The following is an 18,450-nucleotide window of genomic DNA, read 5'->3' as shown; positions in this document are numbered from 1 at the left end:
TTCCATTCCATTCCATTCCATTCCGTTCTACTCGGGTTGATACCATTCTATTACATTCCATTCCATTCGATTTCATTCGATTCCATTCCATTCCCTTCCATTCCATTCCACTCCATTCCATTCCATTCCATTCCATTCCATTCCATTCCATTCCATTCCGTTCTACCCGGGTTGATTCCATTCTATTCCATTCCATTCCATTCCATTCCATTCCATTCCATTCCATTCCATTCCATTCCATTCCGTTCTACTCGGGTTGATTCCATTCTATTCCATTCCATTCCATTCCATTCCATTCCATTCCATTCCATTCCATTCCGTTCTACTCGGGTTGATTCCATTCTATTCCATTCCATTCCATTCCATTCCATTCCATTCCATTTCATTCCATTCCATTCCATTCCATTCCATTCCTTTCCTTTCTACTCTGGTTGATTCCATTCCATTCCATTCCATTCTGTTCCATTCCGTTCTGTTCCGTTCCGTTCCGTTCTACTCGGGTTGATTCCATTCTATTCCATTCCATTCCATTCCATTCCATTCCATTCCATTCCACTCGGGTTGATCATTCCATTCCATTCCATTCCATTCCAATCCATTCCATTCCATTCCATTCCGTTCTACTCGGGTACTTTCCATTCCATTCCGTTCCGTTCCTTTCCGTTCCATTCTGTTCCATTCCATTCCGTTCCATTCCATCCCATTCCATTCCGTTCTACTCGGGTTGATACCATTCTATTACATTCCATTCCATTCGATTCCATTCGATTCCATTCCATTCCCTTCCATTCCATTCCACTCCATTCCATTCCATTCCATTCCATTAGATTCCATTCCATTCCGTTCTACTCGGGTTGATTCCATTCCATTCCATTCCATTCCGTAACTTTCCGTTCCATTCCGTTCCGTTCTACTCGGGTTGATTCCATTCTTTTCCATTCCATTCCATTCCGTTCTACTCGGGTTGATTCCATTCAATTCCTTCCCATTCCATTCCATTCCATTCCATTCCATTCCATTCCATTCCATTCCATTCCATTCCATTCCATTCCATTCGATTCCATTCCATTCCACTCCATTCCATTCGAATCCATTCCATTCCATTCCATTCCATTCCAATCCATTAAATTCTACTCGGGTTGATTCCATTCCATTCCATTCCATTCCATTCCATTCCATTCCAATCCATTAAATTCTACTCGGGTTGATTCCATTCCATACCATTCCATTCCATTCCATTCCATTCCATTCCATTCCATTCCATTCCATTCCATTCCATTCCACTCCATTCCATTCCATTCCATTCCACTCCATTGCATTCCATTCCATTCCGTTCTACTCGGGTTGATTCCATTCCATTCCGTTCCGTTCCGTTCCGTTCCGTTCCGTTCTACTCGGGTTGATGCCATTCGATTCCATTCCATTCCATTCCATTCCATTCCATTCCATTCTACTCGGGTTGATCATTCCATTCCATTCCATTCGATTGCATTCCATTCCATTCCATTCCAATCCATTCCATTATACTCGGGTTGATTCCATTCCATTCCATTCCATTACACTCCATTCCTCTCCATTCCATTCCATTCCATTCCATTCCATTCCATTCCATTCGATTCCATTCCATTCCATTCCATTCCATTCCATTCCATTCCATTCCATTCCATTCCATTCCGTTCCGTTCTACTGGGGTTGATTCCATTCTATTCCATTCAATTCCATTCGATGACATTCGATTCCAATCGATTCCATTCCATTCCATTCCATTCTATTCCATTGAATTCCATTCAATTCCATTCCATTCCATTCCGTTCTACTCGGGTTGATTCCATTCCATTCTATTCCATTCCATTCCATTCCATTCCATTCCATTCCATTTCATTCCATTCCATTCCGTTATACTCGGGTTCTTTCCATTCCATTCCATTCGATTCCATTCCATTCCATTCCATTCCATTCTATTCCATTCCATTCCATTCCGTTCTTCTCGGGTTGATTCCATTCCGTTCCATTCCATTCCATTCCATTCCATTCCATTCCATTCCATTCCAATCCATTCCATTCTACTCGGGTTGATTCCATTCCTTTCCATTCCATTCCTTTCCATTCCATTCCATTCCATTCCATTCCAATCCATTCCATTCTACTCGGGTTGATTCCATTCCATTCCATTCCATTCCATTCCATCCCATTCCATTCCATTCCATTCCATTCTTCTCGGGTTCATTCCATTCCATTCCATTCCATTCCATTCCATTCCAGTCGGGTTGATCATTCCATTCCATTCCATTTTACTCGGGTTGATCATTCCATTCCATTCCATTCCATTCCATTCCATTCAGTTCCGTTCTGTTCAGTTCCGTTCCGTTCTACTGGGGTTGACTCCATTCTCTTCCATTCGATTCCATACGATTCCATTCGATACCATTCCATTCCATTCTATTCCATTCCACTCCATTCCATTCCATTCCATTCCATTCCAATCCATTCCGTTCTACTCGGGTTCATTCCATTCCATTCCGTTCCGTTCCGTTCCATTCCATTCCGTTCCGTTCTGTTCCATTCCGTTCCATTCCATTCCATTCCGTTCTACTCAGATTGATTCCATTCTGTTCCATTCCATTCCATTCGATTCCATTCGATTCCATTCCATTCCATTTCATTCCATTCCATTCCATTCCATTCCATTCCATTCCAATCAATTCCATTCTACTCGGGTTGATTCCATTCCATTCCATTCCATTCCATTCCACTCCATTCCATTCCATTCCATTCCATTCCGTTCTACTCGGGTTGATTCCATTCTATTCCATTCCATTCCATTCCATTCCATTCCATTCCATTCCATTCCATTCCATTCCATTACATTCCACTCTATTCCATTCCATTCCATTCCGTTCTACTCGGGTTGATTCCATTCCATTCCATTCCATTCCATTCCATTCCATTCCATTCCATTCCAATCCATTCCATTCTACTCGGGTTGATTCCATTCCATTCCATTCCATTCCATTCCACTCCATTCCATTCCATTCCATTCCATTCCGTTCTAATCGAGTTGATTCCATTCTATTCCATTCCATTCCATTCCTTTCCATTCCATTCCATTCCATTCCATTCCATTCCATTCCATTCCATTCCATTCCATTCCATTCTATTCCATTCCATTCCATTCCATTCCGTTCTACTCGGGTTGATTCCATTCTATTCCATTCCATTCCATTCCATTCCATTCCATTCCATTCCAATCCATTCCATTCTACTCGGGTTGATTCCATTCCTTTCCATTCCATTCCATTCCATTCCATTCCATTCCATTCCATTCTATTCCTTTCTACTCGGGTTGATTCCATTCTATTCCATTCCATTCCATTCCATTCCATACCATTTCATTCCATTCCATTCCAATTCATTCCATTCCTTTCCATTCCATTCCATTCCATTCCATTCCATTCCATTCCAATCCATTCCATTCTACTCGGGTTGATTCCATTCCATTCCATTCCATTCCATTCCATTCCATTCCATTCCATTCCATTCCATTCCATTCCATTCCATTCCATTCCGTTCCGTTCTGTTCAGTTCCGTTCCGTTCTACTGTGGTTGACTCCATTCTCTTCCATTCGATTCCATACGATTCCATTCGATACCATTCCATTCCATTCCATTCCATTCCATTCAATTCCATTCCATTTCAATCCATTCCGTTCTACTCGGGTTCATTCCATTCCATTCTGTTCCGTTCCGTTCCGTTCCATTCCGTTCCGTTCTGTTCCATTCCGTTCCGTTCCATTCCATTCCGTTCTACTCAGATTGATTCCATTCTGATCCATTCCATTCCATTCGATTCCATTCGATTCCATTCCATTCCATTCCATTCCATTCCATTCCATTCCATTCCATTCCAATCCATTCCATTCCATTCCATTCCATTCCATTCCATTCCATTCCATTGCATTCCATTCCATTCCATTTTATTCCATTCCATTCCATTCCGTTCTACTCGGGTTGATTCCATTCCATTCCATTCCATTCCTTTCCATTCCATTCCATTCCATTCCATTCCATTCCATTCCATTCCATTCCATTGCATTCCATTCCATTCCATTTTATTCCATTCCATTCCATTCCGTTCTACTCGGGTTGATTCCATTCCATTCCATTCCATTCCATTCCATTCCATTCCATTCCATTCCATTCCAATCCATTCCATTCTACTCGGGTTGATTCCATTCCAATCCATTCCATTCCATTCCATTCCACTCCATTCCACTCCATTCCATTCCATTCCGTTCTAATCGAGTTGATTCCATTCTATTCCATTCCATTCCATTCCATTCCATTCCATTCCATTCCATTCCATTCCATTCCATTCCATTCTATTCCATTCCATTCCATTCCGTTCTACTCGGGTTGTTTCCATTCTATTCCATTCCATTCCATTCCATTCCATTCCATTCCATTCCATTCCATTCCATTCCATTCCATTCCGTTCCGTTCTGTTCAGTTGCGTTCCGTTCTACTGGGGTTGACTCCATTCTCTTCCATTCGATTCCATACGATTCCATTCGATACCATTCCATTCCATTCCATTCAATTCCATTCCATTCCAATCCATTCCGTTCTACTCGGGTTCATTCCATTCCACTCCGTTCCGTTCCGTTCCGTTCCATTCCGTTCCGTTCTGTTCCATTCCGTTCCATTCCATTCCATTCCGTTCTACTCAGATTGATTCCATTCTGTTCCATTCCATTCCATTCGATTCCATTCGATTCCATTCCATTCGATTCCATTCCATTCCATTCCATTCCATTCCATTCCATTTTATTCCATTTCATTCCATTCCGTTCTACTCGGGTTGATTCCATTCCATTCCATTCCATTCCATTCCATTCCATTCCCTTCCAATCCATTCCATTCTACTCGGGTTGATTCCATTCCAATCCATTCCATTCCATTCCATTCCACTCCATTCCATTCCATTCCATTCCATTCCGTTCTAATCGAGTTGATTCCATTCTATTCCATTCCATTCCATTCCTTTCCATTCCATTCCATTCCATTCCATTCCATTCCATTCCATTCTATTCCATTCCATTCCATTCCATACCATTCCATTCCATTCCATTCCAATTCATTCCATTCCTTTCCATTCTATTCCATTCCATTCCATTCCATTCCATTCCATTCCATTCCATTCCTTTCTACACTGGTTGATTCCATTCCATTCCATTCCATTCCGTTCCATTCCGTTCTGTTCTGTTCCGTTCCGTTCTACTCGGGTTGATTCCATTCTATTCCATTCCATTCCATTCCATTCCATTCCATTCCATTCCACTCGGGTTGATCATTCCATTCCATTCCATTCCATTCCAATCCATTCCATTCCATTCCATTCCGTTCTACTCGGGTACTTTCCATTCCATTCCTTTCCGTTCCTTTCCGTTCCATTCTGTTCCATTCCGTTCCATTCCATTCCATTCCATTCCATTCCGTTCTACTCGGGTTGATACCATTCTATTACATTCCATTCCATTCGATTTCATTCGATTCCATTCCATTCCCTTCCATTCCATTCCACTCCATTCCATTCCATTCCATTCCATTAGATTCCATTCCATTCCGTTCTACTCGGGTTGATTCCATTCCATTCCATTCCATTCCGTTACTTTCCGTTCCATTCCGTTCCGTTCTACTCGGGTTGATTCCATTGTGTTCCATTCCATTCCATTCCGTTCTACTCAGGTTGATTCCATTCAATTCCTTCCCATTCCATTCCATTCCATTCCATTCCATTCCATTCCATTCCATTCCATTCCATTCCATTCGATTCCATTCCATTCCATTCCATTCCATTCTAATCCATTCCATTCCATTCCATTCTATTCCATTCCATTCCATTCCATTCCATTCCATTGCATTCCGTTCTACTCGGGTTCATTCCATTCCATTCCATTCCATTCCATTCCATTCCATTCCATTCCATTCCATTCCGTTCTACCCGGGTTGATTCCATTCTATTCCATTCCATTCCATTCCATTCCATTCCATTCCATTCCATTCTATTCCATTCCATTCCATTCCGTTCTACTCGGGTTCTTTCCATTCTATTCCGTTCCGTTCCTTTCCGTTCCCTTCCATTCCATTCCATTCCATTCCATTCCATTCCATTCCATTCCATTCCGTTCTACTCGGTTTGATCATTCCATTCCATTCCATTCCATTCCATTCCATTCCATTCCATTCCATTCCATTCCATTCCATTCCATTCCATTCCATTCCATTCCATTCCGTTCTACTCGGGTTGATTCCATTCTATTCCATTCCATTCCATTCCATTCCATACCATTTCATTCCATTCCATTCCAATTCATTCCATTCCTTTCCATTCCATTCCATTCCATTCCATTCCATTCCATTCCAATCCATTCCATTCTACTCGGGTTGATTCCATTCCATTCCATTCCATTCCATTCCATTCCATTCCATTCCATTCCATTCCATTCCATTCCATTCCATTCCATTCCATTCCGTTCCGTTCTGTTCAGTTCCGTTCCGTTCTACTGTGGTTGACTCCATTCTCTTCCATTTGATTCCATACGATTCCATTCGATACCATTCCATTCCATTCCATTCCATTCCATTCAATTCCATTCCATTTCAATCCATTCCGTTCTACTCGGGTTCATTCCATTCCATTCCGTTCCGTTCCGTTCCGTTCCATTCCGTTCCGTTCTGTTCCATTCCGTTCCGTTCCATTCCATTCCGTTCTACTCAGATTGATTCCATTCTGTTCCATTCCATTCCATTCGATTCCATTCGATTCCATTCCATTCCATTCCATTCCATTCCATTCCATTCCATTCCATTCCATTCCAATCCATTCCATTCTACTCGGGTTGATTCCATTCCATTCCATTCCATTCCATTCCACTCCATTACATTCCATTCCATTCCATTCCATTCCGTTCTACTCGGGTTGATTCCATTCTATTCCATTCCATTCCATTCCATTCCTTTCCATTCCATTCCATTCCATTCCATTCCATTCCATTCCATTCCATTCCATTCCATTCCATTCCATTCCATTCCATTCCATTTTATTCCATTCCATTCCATTCCGTTCTACTCGGGTTGATTCCATTCCATTCCATTCCATTCCATTCCATTCCATTCCAATCCATTCCATTCTACTCAGGTTGATTCCATTCCAATCCATTCCATTCCATTCCATTCCACTCCATTCGACTCCATTCCATTCCATTCCGTTCTAATCGAGTTGATTCCATTCTATTCCATTCCATTCCATTCCTTTCCATTCCATTCCATTCCATTCCATTCCATTCCATTCCATTCCATTCTATTCCATTCCATTCCATTCCGTTCTACTCGGGTTGTTTCCATTCTATTCCATTCCATTCCATTCCATTCCATTCCATTCCATTCCATTCCATTCCATTCCATTCCATTCCGTTCCGTTCTGTTCAGTTGCGTTCCGTTCTACTGGGGTTGACTCCATTCTCTTCCATTCGATTCCATACGATTCCATTCGATACCATTCCATTCCATTCCATTCCATTCCATTCAATTCCATTCCATTCCAATCCATTCCGTTCTACTCGGGTTCATTCCATTCCATTCCGTTCCGTTCCGTTCCGTTCCATTCCGTTCCGTTCTGTTCCATTCCGTTCCATTCCATTCCATTCCGTTCTACTCAGATTGATTCCATTCTGTTCCATTCCATTCCATTCGATTCCATTCGATTCCATTCCATTCCATTCCATTCCATTCCATTCCATTCCATTCCATTTTATTCCATTTATTCCATTCCGTTCTACTCGGGTTGATTCCATTCCATTCCATTCCATTCCATTCCATTCCATTCCATTCCAATCCATTCCATTCTACTCGGGTTGATTCCATTCCAATCCATTCCATTCCATTCCATTCCACTCCATTCCATTCCATTCCATTCCATTCCGTTCTAATCGAGTTGATTCCATTCTATTCCATTCCATTCCATTCCTTTCCATTCCATTCCATTCCATTCCATTCCATTCCATTCCATTCTATTCCATTCCATTCCATTCCATACCATTCCATTCCATTCCATTCCAATTCATTCCATTCCTTTCCATTCTATTCCATTCCATTCCATTCCATTCCATTCCATTCCATTCCATTCCTTTCTACACTGGTTGATTCCATTCCATTCCATTCCATTCCGTTCCATTCCGTTCTGTTCCGTTCCGTTCCGTTCTACTCGGGTTGATTCCATTCTATTCCATTCCATTCCATTCCATTCCATTCCATTCCATTCCACTCGGGTTGATCATTCCATTCCATTCCATTCCATTCCAATCCATTCCATTCCATTCCATTCCGTTCTACTCGGGTACTTTCCATTCCATTCCTTTCCGTTCCTTTCCGTTCCATTCTGTTCCATTCCGTTCCATTCCATTCCATTCCATTCCATTCCGTTCTACTCGGGTTGATACCATTCTATTACATTCCATTCCATTCGATTTCATTCGATTCCATTCCATTCCCTTCCATTCCATTCCACTCCATTCCATTCCATTCCATTCCATTAGATTCCATTCCATTCCGTTCTACTCGGGTTGATTCCATTCCATTCCATTCCATTCCGTTACTTTCCGTTCCATTCCGTTCCGTTCTACTCGGGTTGATTCCATTGTGTTCCATTCCATTCCATTCCGTTCTACTCAGGTTGATTCCATTCAATTCCTTCCCATTCCATTCCATTCCATTCCATTCCATTCCATTCCATTCCATTCCATTCCATTCCATTCGATTCCATTCCATTCCATTCCATTCCATTCGAATCCATTCCATTCCATTCCATTCCATTCCATTCCATTCCATTCCATTCCATTCCATTCCATTCCATTGCATTCCGTTCTACTCGGGTTCATTCCATTCCATTCCATTCCATTCCATTCCATTCCATTCCATTCCATTCCATTCCATTCCGTTCTACCCGGGTTGATTCCATTCTATTCCATTCCATTCCATTCCATTCCATTCCATTCCATTCCATTCCATTCTATTCCATTCCATTCCATTCCGTTCTACTCGGGTTCTTTCCATTCTATTCCGTTCCGTTCCTTTCCGTTCCCTTCCATTCCATTCCATTCCATTCCATTCCATTCTATTCCATTCCATTCCGTTCTACTCGGTTTGATCATTCCATTCCATTCCATTCCATTCCATTCCATTCCATTCCATTCCATTCCATTCCATTCCATTCCATTCCGTTCTACTCGGGTTGATTCCATTCTATTCCATTCCATTCCATTCCATTCCCTTCCACTCCATTCCATTCCATTCCATCCCGTTCTACTCGGGTTGATTCCTTTCCATTCCGTTCCATTCCGTTCCATTCCGTTCCTTTCCATTCCTTTCCATTCCATTCCATTCCATTCCATTCCATTCCGTTCTACTCGGGTTGATTCCATTCTATTCCATTCCATTCCATTCCATTCCATTCCATTCCTTTCCATTCCGTTCTACTCGGGTTGATTCCATTCTTTTCCATTACGTTCCATTCCATTCCATTAAATTCCATTCCATTCCATTCCATTCCATTCCATTCCATTCCATTCTACTCGGGTTGATTATTCCATTCCATTCCATTCCATTCCACTCCGTTCCGTTCCGTTCCGTTCTGTTCAGTTCCGTTCCATTCTATTGGGGTTGATTCCATTCTATTCCATTCGATTCCATTCGATTACATTCGATACCATTCCATTCCATTCCGTTCCATTCCATTCCATTCCATTCCATTCCATTCCATTCCATTCCATTCCATTCCACTCCATTCCATTCCATTCCATTCCATTCCGTTCTACTCGGGTTGATTCCATTCTATTCCATTCCATTCCATTCCATTCCATTCCATTCCATTCCATTCCGTTCTACTCGGGTTGATTCCATTCCATTCCATTGCATTCCATTCCATTCCATTCCATTCCATTCCATTGCATTCCATTCCAATCCATTCCATTCTACTCGGGTTGATTCCATACCATTCCATTCCATTCCATTCCATTCCATTCCATTCCATTCCACTCCATTCCATTCCATTTCATTCCATTCCGTTCTCCTCGGGTTGATTCCATTCTATTCCATTCCATGCCATTCCATTCCATTCCATTCCATTCCATTCCATTCCATTCCGTTCTTCTCGGGTTCATTCCATTCCATTCCATTCCAATCCATTCCATTCCATTCCAATCCATTCCGTTCTACTCGGGTTGATTCAATTCTATTCCATTCCATTCCATTCCATTCCATTCGATTCCATTCCATTCCATTCCATTCCATTCCATTCCATCCAGTTCTACTCGGGTTGATCATTCCATTCCATTCCATTCCTTTCCATTCCATTCCATTCCGTTCTACTCGGGTTGATTCCATTCCATTCCATTCCATTCCATTCCATTCCATTCCATTCCATTCCACTCCATTCCATTCCATTTCATTCCATTCCATTCCGTTCTACTCGGGTTCTTTCCATTCCATTCCATTCGATTCCATTCCATTCCATTCCATTCCATTCTATTCCATTCCATTCCATTCCGTTCTTCTCGTGTTGATTCCATTCCGTTCCATTCCATTCCATTCCATTCCATTCCATTCCATTCCATTCCATTCCATTCCATTCCATTCCATTCCATTCTACTCGGGTTGATTAAATTCCTTTCCATTCCATTCCTTTCCATTCCATTCCATTCCATTCCATTCCAATCCATTCCATTCTACTCGGGTTGATTCCATTCCATTCCATTCCATTCCATTCCATCCCATTCCATTCCATTCCATTCCATTCTTCTCTTGTTCATTCCATTCCATTCCATTCCATTCCATTCCAGTCGGGTTGATCATTCCATTCCATTCCATTTTACTCGGGTTGATCATTCCATTCCATTCCATTCCATTCCATTCCATTCCATTCCATTCCATTCAGTTCCGTTCTGTTCAGTTCCGTTCCGTTCTACTGGGGTTGACTCCATTCTCTTCCATTCGATTCCATACGATTCCATTCGATACCATTCCATTCCATTCCATTCCATTCCATTCCATTCCATTCCATTCCATTCCAATCCATTCCGTTCTACTCGGGTTCATTCCATTCCATTCCGTTCCGTTCCGTTCCATTCCATTCCGTTCCGTTCTGTTCCATTCCGTTCCATTCCATTCCATTCCGTTCTACTCAGATTGATTCCATTCTGTTCCATTCCATTCCATTCGATTCCATTCGATTCCATTCCATTCCATTCCATTCCATTCCATTCCATTCCAATCAATTCCATTCTACTCGGGTTGATTCCATTCCATTCCATTCCATTCCATTCCACTCCATTCCATTCCATTCCATTCCATTCCGTTCTACTCGGGTTGATTCCATTCTATTCCATTCCATTCCATTCCATTCCATTCCATTCCATTCCATTCCATTCCATTCCATTCCATTCCACTCTATTCCATTCCATTCCATTCCGTTCTACTCGGGTTGATTCCATTCCATTCCATTCCATTCCATTCCATTCCATTCCATTCCAATCCATTCCATTCTACTCGGGTTGATTCCATTCCATTCCATTCCATTCCATTCCACTCCATTCCATTCCATTCCATTCCATTCCGTTCTAATCGAGTTGATTCCATTCTATTCCATTCCATTCCATTCCTTTCCATTCCAATCCATTCCATTCCATTCCATTCCATTCCATTCCATTCCATTCCATTCCATTCCATTCTATTCCATTCCATTCCATTCCATTCCGTTCTACTCGGGTTGATTCCATTCTATTCCATTCCATTCCATTCCATTCCATTCCATTCCATTCCATTCCATTCCAATCCATTCCATTCTACTCGGGTTGATTCCATTCCTTTCCATTCCATTCCATTCCATTCCATTCCATTCCATTCCATTCCATTCCGTTCTACTCGGGTTGATTCCATTCTATTCCATTCCATTCCATTCCATTCCATACCATTTCATTCCATTCCATTCCAATTCATTCCATTCCTTTCCATTCCATTCCATTCCATTCCATTCCATTCCATTCCAATCCATTCCATTCTACTCGGGTTGATTCCATTCCATTCCATTCCATTCCATTCCATTCCATTCCATTCCATTCCATTCCATTCCATTCCGTTCCGTTCTGTTCAGTTCCGTTCCGTTCTACTGTGGTTGACTCCATTCTCTTCCATTCGATTCCATACGATTCCATTCGATACCATTCCATTCCATTCCATTCCATTCCATTCAATTCCATTCCATTTCAATCCATTCCGTTCTACTCGGGTTCATTCCATTCCATTCCGTTCCGTTCCGTTCCGTTCCATTCCGTTCCGTTCTGTTCCATTCCGTTCCGTTACATTCCATTCCGTTCTACTCAGATTGATTCCATTCTGTTCCATTCCATTCCATTCGATTCCATTCGATTCCATTCCATTCCATTCCATTCCATTCCATTCCATTCCATTCCATTCCATTCCAATCCATTCCATTCTACTCGGGTTGATTCCATTCCATTCCATTCCATTCCATTCCACTCCATTCCATTCCATTCCATTCCATTCCATTCCATTCCGTTCTACTCGGGTTGATTCCATTCTATTCCATTCCATTCCATTCCATTCCTTTCCATTCCATTCCATTCCATTCCATTCCATTCCGTTCTACTCGGGTTGATTCCATTCTATTCCATTCCATTCCATTCCATTCCATTCCATTCCTTTCCATTCCGTTCTACTCGGGTTGATTCCATTCTTTTCCATTACGTTCCATTCTATTCCATTAAATTCCATTCCATTCCATTCCATTCCATTCCATTCCATTCTACTCGGGTTGATTATTCCATTCCATTCCATTCCATTCCACTCCGTTCCGTTCCGTTCCGTTCTGTTCAGTTCCGTTCCATTCTATTGGGGTTGATTCCATTCTATTCCATTCGATTCCATTCGATTACATTCGATACCATTCCATTCCATTCCGTTCCATTCCATTCCATTCCATTCCATTCCATTCCATTCCATTCCATTCCATTCCACTCCATTCCATTCCATTCCATTCCATTCCGTTCTACTCGGGTTGATTCCATTCTATTCCATTCCATTCCATTCCATTCCATTCCATTCCATTCCATTCCGTTCTACTCGGGTTGATTCCATTCCATTCCATTGCATTCCATTCCATTCCATTCCATTCCATTCCATTGCATTCCATTCCAATCCATTCCATTCTACTCGGGTTGATTCCATACCATTCCATTCCATTCCATTCCATTCCATTCCATTCCATTCCATTCCATTCCACTCCATTCCATTCCATTTCATTCCATTCCGTTCTCCTCGGGTTGATTCCATTCTATTCCATTCCATGCCATTCCATTCCATTCCATTCCATTCCATTCCATTCCATTCCATTCCGTTCTTCTCGGGTTCATTCCATTCCATTCCATTCCAATCCATTCCATTCCATTCCAATCCATTCCGTTCTACTCGGGTTGATTCAATTCTATTCCATTCCATTCCATTCCATTCCATTCGATTCCATTCCATTCCATTCCATTCCATTCCATTCCATCCAGTTCTACTCGGGTTGATCATTCCATTCCATTCCATTCCTTTCCATTCCATTCCATTCCTTTCTACTCGGGTTGATTCCATTCCATTCCATTCCATTCCATTCCATTCCATTCCATTCCATTCCATTCCATTCCATTTTATTCCATTCCATTCCGTTCTACTCGGGTTCTTTCCATTCCATTCCATTCGATTCGATTCCATTCCATTCCATTCCATTCTATTCCATTCCATTCCATTCCGTTCTTCTCGTGTGATTCCATTCCGTTCCATTCCATTCCATTCCATTCCATTCCATTCCATTCCATTCCATTCCATTCCATTCCATTCCATTCCATTCTACTCGGGTTGATTAAATTCCTTTCCATTCCATTCCTTTCCATTCCATTCCATTCCATTCCATTCCAATCCATTCCATTCTACTCGGGTTGATTCCATTCCATTCCATTCCATTCCATTCCATTCCATCCCATTCCATTCCATTCCATTCCATTCTTCTCGGGTTCATTCCATTCCATTCCATTCCATTCCATTCCAGTCGGGTTGATCATTCCATTCCATTCCATTTTACTCGGGTTGATCATTCCATTCCATTCCATTCCATTCCATTCCATTCCATTCCATTCAGTTCCGTTCTGTTCAGTTCCGTTCCGTTCTACTGGGGTTGACTCCATTCTCTTCCATTCGATTCCATACGATTCCATTCGATACCATTCCATTCCATTCCATTCCATTCCATTCCATTCCATTCCATTCCATTCCAATCCATTCCGTTCTACTCGGGTTCATTCCATTCCATTCCGTTCCGTTCCGTTCCATTCCATTCCGTTCCGTTCTGTTCCATTCCGTTCCATTCCATTCCATTCCGTTCTACTCAGATTGATTCCATTCTGTTCCATTCCATTCCATTCGATTCCATTCGATTCCATTCCATTCCATTCCATTCCATTCCATTCCATTCCAATCAATTCCATTCTACTCGGGTTGATTCCATTCCATTCCATTCCATTCCATTCCACTCCATTCCATTCCATTCCATTCCGTTCTAATCGAGTTGATTCCATTCTATTCCATTCCATTCCATTCCTTTCCATTCCAATCCATTCCATTCCATTCCATTCCATTCCATTCCATTCCATTCCATTCCATTCTATTCCATTCCATTCCATTCCATTCCGTTCTACTCGGGTTGATTCCATTCTATTCCATTCCATTCCATTCCATTCCATTCCATTCCATTCCAATCCATTCCATTCTACTCGGGTTGATTCCATTCCTTTCCATTCCATTCCATTCCATTCCATTCCATTCCATTCCATTCCATTCCATTCCGTTCTACTCGGGTTGATTCCATTCTATTCCATTCCATTCCATTCCATTCCATACCATTTCATTCCATTCCATTCCAATTCATTCCATTCCTTTCCATTCCATTCCATTCCATTCCATTCCATTCCATTCCATTCCAATCCATTCCATTCTACTCGGGTTGATTCCATTCCATTCCATTCCATTCCATTCCATTCCATTCCATTCCATTCCATTCCATTCCATTCCGTTCCGTTCTGTTCAGTTCCGTTCCGTTCTACTGTGGTTGACTCCATTCTCTTCCATTCGATTCCATACGATTCCATTCGATACCATTCCATTCCATTCCATTCCATTCCATTCAATTCCATTCCATTTCAATCCATTCCGTTCTACTCGGGTTCATTCCATTCCATTCCGTTCCGTTCCGTTCCGTTCCATTCCGTTCCGTTCTGTTCCATTCCGTTCCGTTCCATTCCATTCCGTTCTACTCAGATTGATTCCATTCTGTTCCATTCCATTCCATTCGATTCCATTCGATTCCATTCCATTCCATTCCATTCCATTCAATTCCATTCCATTCCATTCCATTCCATTCCAATCCATTCCATTCTACTCGGGTTGATTCCATTCCATTCCATTCCATTCCATTCCACTCCATTCCATTCCATTCCATTCCATTCCATTCCATTCCGTTCTACTCGGGTTGATTCCATTCTATTCCATTCCATTCCATTCCATTCCTTTCCATTCCATTCCATTCCATTCCATTCCATTCCATTCCATTCCATTCCATTCCATTGCATTCCATTCCATTCCATTTTATTCCATTCCATTCCATTCCGTTCTACTCGGGTTGATTCCATTCCATTCCATTCCATTCCATTCCATTCCATTCCATTCCATTCCATTCCAATCCATTCCATTCTACTCGGGTTGATTCCATTCCAATCCATTCCATTCCATTCCATTCCACTCCATTCCACTCCATTCCATTCCATTCCGTTCTAATCGAGTTGATTCCATTCTATTCCATTCCATTCCATTCCTTTCCATTCCATTCCATTCCATTCCATTCCATTCCATTCCATTCCATTCTATTCCATTCCATTCCATTCCGTTCTACTCGGGTTGTTTCCATTCTATTCCATTCCATTCCATTCCATTCCATTCCATTCCATTCCATTCCATTCCATTCCATTCCGTTCCGTTCTGTTCAGTTGCGTTCCGTTCTACTGGGGTTGACTCCATTCTCTTCCATTCGATTCCATACGATTCCATTCGATACCATTCCATTCCATTCCATTCCATTCCATTCAATTCCATTCCATTCCAATCCTTTCCGTTCTACTCGGGTTCATTCCATTCCATTCCGTTCCGTTCCGTTCCGTTCCATTCCGTTCCGTTCTGTTCCATTCCGTTCCATTCCATTCCATTCCGTTCTACTCAGATTGATTCCATTCTATTCCATTCCATTCCATTCGATTCCATTCGATTCGATTCCATTCCATTCCATTCCATTCCATTCCATTCCATTCCATTCCATTCCATTCCAATCCATTCCATTCTACTCGGGTTGATTCCATTCCATTCCATTCCATTCCATTCCATTCCACTCCATTCCATTCCATTCCATTCCATTCCATTCCGTTCTACTCGGGTTGATTCCATTCTATTCCATTCCATTCCATTCCTTTCCATTCCATTCCATTCCATTGCATTCCATTCCATTCCATTCCATTGCATTCCATTCCATTCCATTTTATTCCATTCCATTCCATTCCGTTCTACTCGGGTTGATTCCATTCCATTCCATTCCATTCCATTCCATTCCATTCCATTCCAATCCATTCCATTCTACTCGGGTTGATTCCATTCCAGTCCATTCCATTCCATTCCATTCCACTCCATTCCATTCCATTCCATTCCATTCCGTTCTAATCGAGTTGATTCCATTCTATTCCATTCCATTCCATTCCTTTCCATTCCATTCCATTCCATTCCATTCCATTCCATTCTATTCCATTCCATTCCATTCCGTTCTACTCGGGTTGTTTCCATTCTATTCCATTCCATTCCATTCCATTCCATTCCATTCCATTCCATTCCAATCCATTCCATTCTACTCGGGTTGATTCCATTCCTTTCCATTCCATTCCATTCCATTCCATTCCATTCCATTCCATTCCATTCCATTCCATTCTACTCGGGTTGATTCCATTCTATTCCATTCCATTCCATTCCATTCCATACCATTCCATTCCATTCCATTCCAATTCATTCCATTCCTTTCCATTCTATTCCATTCCATTCCATTCCATTCCATTCCATTCCATTCCATTCCTTTCTACTCTGGTTGATTCCATTCCATTCCATTCCATTCCGTTCCATTCCGTTCTGTTCCGTTCCGTTCCGTTCTACTCGGGTTGATTCCATTCTATTCCATTCCATTCCATTCCATTCCATTCCATTCCATTCCATTCCACTCGGGTTGATCATTCCATTCCATTCCATTCCATTCCAATCCAATCCATTCCATTCCATTCCGTTCTACTCGGGTACTTTCCATTCCATTCCGTTCCGTTCCTTTCCGTTCCATTCTGTTCCATTCCGTTCCATTCCATTCCATTCCATTCCATTCCGTTCTACTCGGGTTGATACCATTCTATTACATTCCATTCCATTCGATTTCATTCGATTCCATTCCATTCCCTTCCATTCCATTCCACTCCATTCCATTCCATTCCATTCCATTAGATTCCATTCCATTCCGTTCTACTCGGGTTGATTCCATTCCATTCCATTCCATTCCGTTACTTTCCGTTCCATTCCGTTCCGTTCTACTCGGGTTGATTCCATTCTGTTCCATTCCATTCCATTCCGTTCTACTCGGGTTGATTCCATTCTATTCCATTCCATTCCGTTCCATTCCATACCATTCCATTCCATTCCATTCCAATTCATTCCATTCCTTTCCATTCTATTCCATTCCATTCCATTCCATTCCATTCCATTCCATTCCATTCCATTCCATTCCTTTCTGCTCTGGTTGATTCCATTCCATTCCATTCCATTCCGTTCCATTCCGTTCTGTTCCGTTCCGTTCCGTTCTACTCGGGTTGATTCCATTCTATTCCATTCCATTCCATTCCATTCCATTCCATTCCATTCCACTCGGGTTGATCATTCCATTCCATTCCATTCCATTCCAATCCATTCCATTCCATTCCATTCCGTTCTACTCGGGTACTTTCCATTCCATTCCGTTCCGTTCCTTTCCGTTCCATTCTGTTCCATTCCGTTCCATTCCATTCCATTCCATTCCATTCCGTTCTACTCGGGTTGATACCATTCTATTACATTCCATTCCATTCGATTTCACTCGATTCCATTCCATTCCCTTCCATTCCATTCCACTCCATTCCATTCCATTCCATTCCATTAGATTCCATTCCATTCCGTTCTACTCGGGTTGATTCCATTCCATTCCATTCCATTCCGTTACTTTCCGTTCCATTC

Source organism: Gorilla gorilla, chromosome Y (genome assembly GCF_029281585.2).
Source record: "Gorilla gorilla gorilla isolate KB3781 chromosome Y, NHGRI_mGorGor1-v2.1_pri, whole genome shotgun sequence".
NCBI lineage: Eukaryota > Metazoa > Chordata > Mammalia > Primates > Hominidae > Gorilla > Gorilla gorilla.
This window is presented reverse-complemented; position numbering follows the sequence as displayed.